Here is a 6,323-nt window from a genome sequence, read left to right as displayed (position 1 = left end):
GAACCTACCAAGATCCAAATAGGTGACCAGACAGATGCAGAGTAGTTAAATATAAATGTTCTTTACTTACCTCCCCACTGCTGCCTTGCCCCCAGCATGAATGCTGCTGCACACTCTGGGACAGTCCAGCATCAGATAGGGCTGTTAGTCAAATTACCTTAAGCCAGATTGGTTGGCAACCTTCAGTCTCGAAAGACTATGGTAGAAGCCTACAGCACCTGGTATTCCCAGGTGGTCTCCCATCCAAGTACTAACCAGGCCTGACCCTGCTTAGCTTCCGAGATCAGACGAGATCGGGCATGTGCAGGTTAAAGTCTCTTATAATTTCATTTCTTTTCTTTTTTTAAAATCCTGGCAACTTCCATGTCTTGTTTTTATGAACCGGGACACATCAAGAATGTAGCTTGCCCCAAAAGAAATGGACACTTCCTTAAATGCATTGCCTTATACAATGTGTCCTGATGCATATGACATATTTACAATCAACTATAGGATGTAGATCACCAAATCATCAAATGCAGATACTTGATCCGTGAGCAGTCATAATATATGGCTGCAGTGCTCCGTGCACTCTTGAGGCTCACTTCCAGGCAGGTACATGGATGATTGCAGTCATCTATCACAAATATGCACCAAACAAACTTTTCAGTTTGATAATTTGGTGATCTACAGTGTGTTGCTGGCTGTAAATTTATCTCATGCATCAAGTTATGACATAATGGGCAATGCATTTTAAGAGTCTCCGTTTAGTTCCTTTCTTCACTCTCGCTTTCCTGTTTGCAGTAATACAACGAGAAAAGAGGGGGAATGAAAAAAACCACAACCAAAATGAAATGAAACACATAAAACAAAATGAAGTAATGAAGCGAGGTGAGGATGAAATGAAATAAGGCTGGTTTAAGCTATTTTGAATCATAAAGAAAGCAGAATGAATATCAGCCCAAAGAGTCGTCAAAACCCTTTCACATGTGAATTTTACTCACAAATGGAGCAGACCTTGATTGTTTCTGTGCTAATAAGAACAGGCGACGAAAGCGCATGTTAAGCATTTTGGTGCAATTTGGGCCAAATTACGTGGCAAACTGGAAGAAATGTGGTAAGGATGAGTGACATGCCCAGTTCTTCCTCCTGCAGTGGTGGAAGTTCACAAGATGCTTGTTAAAACAAGCAGTGTACAGGAGACAGTAGCAAATGCTTATGGTGTGGTTGTAATAATTTATTTAATGGACAATCTATAATTTGTTACTGGACAGATTCAATGAGTGCAATGTGCCAGCCTCTGCTCTTCCCAGTGTTCTAACTCAGCCCTTTCCTTCCCTCCATATTTCCTCTTCCTGTCACCCTCTTCCTTTCCCAATCCAGGTAGTGGGAGGAGGAGGAGGAGCAGTGGAGGGGCAGTGATGTTGCCTCCAGCAATCTCCTGCCTGAGGTTCACTTAGTCTCATGGATGGGCTGGTCCTGTGTCTTTGCATAACAGTTGCAGGGGAACAATGGTAGGAGAGGGGTGTGCTTTTTCTGCTGTTGCTGGGCTCCCTAGAAGGAACTAGTGGTCCATTGTGGTTGGCAACCTTCAGTCTCGAAAGACTATTGTATAAGCTTACAGCACCCGGTATTCCCAGGCGGTCTCCCATCCAAGTACTAACCAGGCCTGACCCTGCTTAGCTTCCGAGATCAGATGAGATCGGGCATGTGCAGGGTAACAGGTCTATTGTGAGAAATCTGGTTTGGCCCACTGTGAAATCTCAGTATATTAAAACAGGGGTCCTCTTCTCCCTAACCAAAGGACAGCTGCAGCTCCCCAGAGGCAATCCTTATATCCACAGGCTTCCCATTCTAAGCCATGGCTCAGAGCTTCCTGGACTGTAGACTTGCAGTCCAGTTCTCCCACTGCCCCTTCTTCATCCACCCACTTCCCCTTCTTTAGTCTTTTCTTTCTCCCCTCACAGCTTCACCTGGGCTTTCTTTAAAGCCTCACTTACTACAGCTATGATAATCTATGTTGTCTCCTTGTGCTTCCTATCCTGTGTTTCTTGAAGCTCCACTTCTCCAACCTGTCCTTGCTGTTCCCTGATCCTTTGCATTTCCCTGTCTATCTCTCACCTTGAGAGAGCTGTGCTGGAAAGGTGCAGATCTGTAGTAGGAAAGTTGGGTGAGTCCACTAGCATAGCTGGGGGGGGCGTAAAACGGTAAGTACTGCAAGCGCCACAATGTACTGTGTAAGTGGCCTTTTCCACTCACTGTGAAAGCCATTCTGAGCAGTGACAGCAATGCGCAGGCACTCACCAAACCAAGCAGCGTCTCCTGCATATTGCCATCACTGCCCGGCATGGCTCCGACAGGGGTGCTTACATGGTGTCTTGCAGCGCCTGCAGTACTTACTGTTCCCCCTCCCAGCTATGCTACTGGATGAGTTCTGCTTCATTCATGTTTCTTTCACACATACACTCAGCTGGATGGGAGCTGGTGGCATGGGATACTGTGGGACATGGCTGCAGCACGTATGTGAAATGTGACTTCTGCAACCAGACAGTTGAGGCCATTCACAGAAAGCCTTCCCAACCTGAAAGTACCTTCCCTCCCTAACTAGAAAAGGCAAGATGCCTTTCTTTGCATTCAAGTCATGAGGACCTTTTTCGCATTTCATTTTAGATATGCTCGGCTCACGCATCCTCCACACCATCTGTTGCAGATCATAAGGTCTTTGGGCAGGGAGCGGGAGACGCATCTTCCTTCTGTACAAATCCAGTTGGTGCTAAATAAATATTTAGTAGTCGATGTTCTAGGAGCAACATCCTCATCTGAATTCTCAGTTGATGCTTCCCAGAATTTCTCATGTGGGAACCTGTCCTTTGTGCCAAAATTCTTCCGCAGGACAACAGAACATTTTTTTTTCATGCAAGGCGCAGAAAATGCATGCTGGAAGATCTCCCCTTACCTTGAACAATTTTGGGAAACTTTGAGTACAAATTGTGAAATGCCTAATATGTCCTGATGAAGACATGATTTTTGAGTCAGTTTGGATTTCTTATGGTTGTCAATGCAGGAATTTTAAAAAGTCCCATTGGCCAGATAATGTACCAAGCAGGCAGGTGGCATGCAGGTGCCCCAGTTTTTGTGTCTCTGCAAATACATCCCATGACCTTCAATGTCCCTGCTTGTTTTAGTTGTGAGTCTCACTCTTATCAGCTGCCTTACTGATCCTGACCTCTGCCTTCTGTTCCTGGCCAATACTGCACTTAAAGGGAGAGTATTTATTGTGACCCATTGTTCACCTCTGTGTGTGGCAGTGTTGTGTGGTGGCTAGAATCAGATAGCAAAACATTTCTCCCTTTTAGATACGAAGAAGAATGCTATTCTAAATCTCCAGGTAGCCCATTAGCTGGCTACAGAAACAGCAACTCAGACCAGAGGTCTTCACAAAAGAATGGGGCTATTTGTCATTGCCCAGGTGCCCCACTGGAGTCTTCAGAGACTGATCCATAAGTTGCAAAGGGGTGAGAAGAACATAATAGGAAGGTGGTATGAAGAGGAGGGGAGATAATAACAAGGAAAAGCAGAAAGGAGTGTGAACAGAAATGAGGCAAAAGTGATGCTAGGTTTCGGAATAGAGTCACAAGTCAGAAAGGATTCCATGGATCCTTATACTGACCTCCAGACATTTTGTTAACTATCAAGGCCCTTCTAATTTGCCTCAAAATGTCTACTGTTCTTGGTGTCCAGTCCAGGGCCCTCCAAGTTCATCTTTAACTTTTGCTTGAGGAACAATTGAGTGGGGACCTCTCACCTTGAGAAGTGAGGATCTCTCACCTTGAGAAATGTTTTAACTCTCCCTCCCTGTTTTGCTTCACTTCCCTTAAAATTCTGCAGAAGTTTTGCTGCAGCAAAAACCCTCCAATTAATCTTGGACTTTGCTTTGATGCAAATTACATCAATATTGTCTCATTTGCCTTCTTGAGGTAGGGCAGGGCACCTGCTGCACCTACCTAAGGTATCCTTTTGCCAGAAGCCTCCGACTCAGGTCATGCTGTTGCCACCTCAAGGCCAAAAGGCAGATTCATTCCTTTAAACAAGTTGAGACCAAGCACGTTCCGGAAGTCAGGATGCCAGGCTGAGGCCTGTATGAACTGAAAGTCAAATAATCCCCACTTGTTACCTGATATCATAATTATTGCTCCTGTTTTTAAAGCTATACCCTGCCTTTTTACAAAGCAACACAAGGTGGCTTACAAAAACATCAATGCTATAACAATGGAAAAAGAAATATTTATTAATTTAACAATAACAACATTTGTATATATGAGAGTCTTACAGACTCAAGGCGGTTAGATGGAATCCTTCATAGTGTGGTCATCATACCTGACATCTGGGTATGCCTTCCAGGCTTCCAGTAGGAACAGATTCAGGTTGCCCAATCTCTTAATCATTCTTTCTTGGAAGCTGACTCTGGATACTCCTCTGCATCCCTGCTTGTGAGTCTATCACCCTCTCACAGTCACAGATCACAACAGTGACTCCTCCTGGCTCTGTCCTCTCTCAACAGCTGTCAACTTCTTTCAAGTCTCCCATCCAATGTTCAACCAGGATTGCTCCTGCTTAGCATTCTTCAGACAGCCTTCAGCTCAACCACCAGACCACACCCAGGGCCTGGGGGGGGGGTAAAGAGGGTAATTTGTACCGAGGCCCAGGGTCAGAAAGGGGGCCCAGGAGTCAAGGGAGGGGGCCCCAGAAAGTTCCTAGGATCTTGCAACTTCCTATCTCACCTGAACTTGCTGCCTGCGCATGATGCTGAAGGCACAACCATGGGCATGCAGTGGCATCTGCTGCTGCAAGTCATACGCACCAGGCCCAGGAATGCATCCATGACGCTCCTTAACGCAGTGTCAAATTTGGGAGGAAACTGGCCTGCTACAGTAGCTCTTTGGCTTGTAGATCCACTGACCATGTAGAAGTGTATAGGAGTTCAGGGACCCACCTGCAGGGCTACAGCTGCTGCCAAAGTTCATTGTGGTGCCCACAGCACATTGTCCATTCTAGTGTGAGTCCAAATATGAAGATGCTAATTTTCTGCAATGGATTTTCTATATTTCAAAGATTTTAGAGAGGAGTGTACTTGGTTTTCCATATTTATCAAGCTGCCACTGCCACATGGTCAGGTAGACCTGGGCTCTAAAGACTGTTCTGGTTGTCAGCACCCTTTCCCTGCCCTATTCCCCCCCCCCCAAAAAAAAAGAAACTTTGTACCCCCTGATAAAATTCCTCTCAGAGGCCCTGACCACACCTACTGCACACCTGACTACACCTACTGGTGGTAGAGAACCAGGCATCTGGACAAGGAGACACTAGAGGGAAAATGGGAAGAAACTCAGTCATCTACTGACCTTTTTATTTTTTCTTTCATTTTCATTCATTTATTCATTTGCTCCTTTTGGGCAGAGAGGTAACTGTGCTGGGCTGCTTCTAGAGGGCCAATAGAAAAACTGATCTGGCCATCCTTCCTACTTTCTTTTGCTCACACACATTCCTCTGTCCTATTCTCTCTGTCATTTTTCACACATGTATACACACCCCTCATGCTTTCTCTCTCTGACACACACACACACACACACACACACACACACACCTTGTCTCCTCCAACTTTCACAAAATTATAGAGTTGGAAGATATCCATAAGGTCATCTAATTCAACCCCTTGCCTGTAGCAGGGAGCATCAAGAAGCCTGGTAGACCTGGGCTCTAAAGACTGTTCTGGTTGTCAGCACCCTCTCCCTGCCCTATTCCCCCCCCCAAAAAAAAACGAAACTTTGTACCCCCTGATAAAATTCCTCTCAGAGGCCCTGACCACACCTACTGCACCACTTCCGAGTGGTGAAGACCAGAAGTGATTGTGAGGAGCTCCAGAAGGATCTCTCCAGACTGGCAGAATGGGCAGCAAAATGGCAGATGCGCTTCAATGTCAGTAAGTGTCATGCACATTGGGGCAAAAAATCAAAACTTTACATATAGGCTGATGGGTTCTGAGCTGTCTGTGACAGATCAGGAGAGAGATCTTGGGGTGGTGGTGGACAGGTCGATGAAAGTGTCGACCCAATGTGCGGCGGCAGTGAAGAAGGCCAATTCTATGCTTGGGATCATTAGGAAGGGTATTGAGAACAAAACGGCTAATATTATAATGCCGTTGTACAAATCGATGGTAAGGCCACACCTGGAGTATTGTGTCCAGTTCTGGTCGCCGCATCTCAAAAAAGACATAGTGAAAATGGAAAAGGTGCAAAAGAGAGCGACTAAGATGATTACGGGGCTGGGGCACCTTCCTTATGGGGAAA

General features: G+C 45.7%; 2 pseudogenes; both read right to left on the bottom strand.

Moving 5' to 3' along the window:
- Window positions 1-206: 206 nt before the first annotated feature.
- On the bottom strand, window positions 207-326 carry LOC136637206 (5S ribosomal RNA; annotated as a pseudogene).
- Window positions 327-1,594: 1,268 nt separating this feature from the next.
- Window positions 1,595-1,713, bottom strand: LOC136637659 (5S ribosomal RNA; annotated as a pseudogene).
- Window positions 1,714-6,323: the final 4,610 nt, after the last annotated feature.

This window comes from Tiliqua scincoides, chromosome 1 (genome assembly GCF_035046505.1).
Source record: "Tiliqua scincoides isolate rTilSci1 chromosome 1, rTilSci1.hap2, whole genome shotgun sequence".
Classification (NCBI taxonomy): domain Eukaryota; kingdom Metazoa; phylum Chordata; class Lepidosauria; order Squamata; family Scincidae; genus Tiliqua; species Tiliqua scincoides.
The sequence above is the reverse complement of the archived record's forward strand: the minus strand, read 5'-3'. Positions and strand labels throughout refer to the sequence as shown.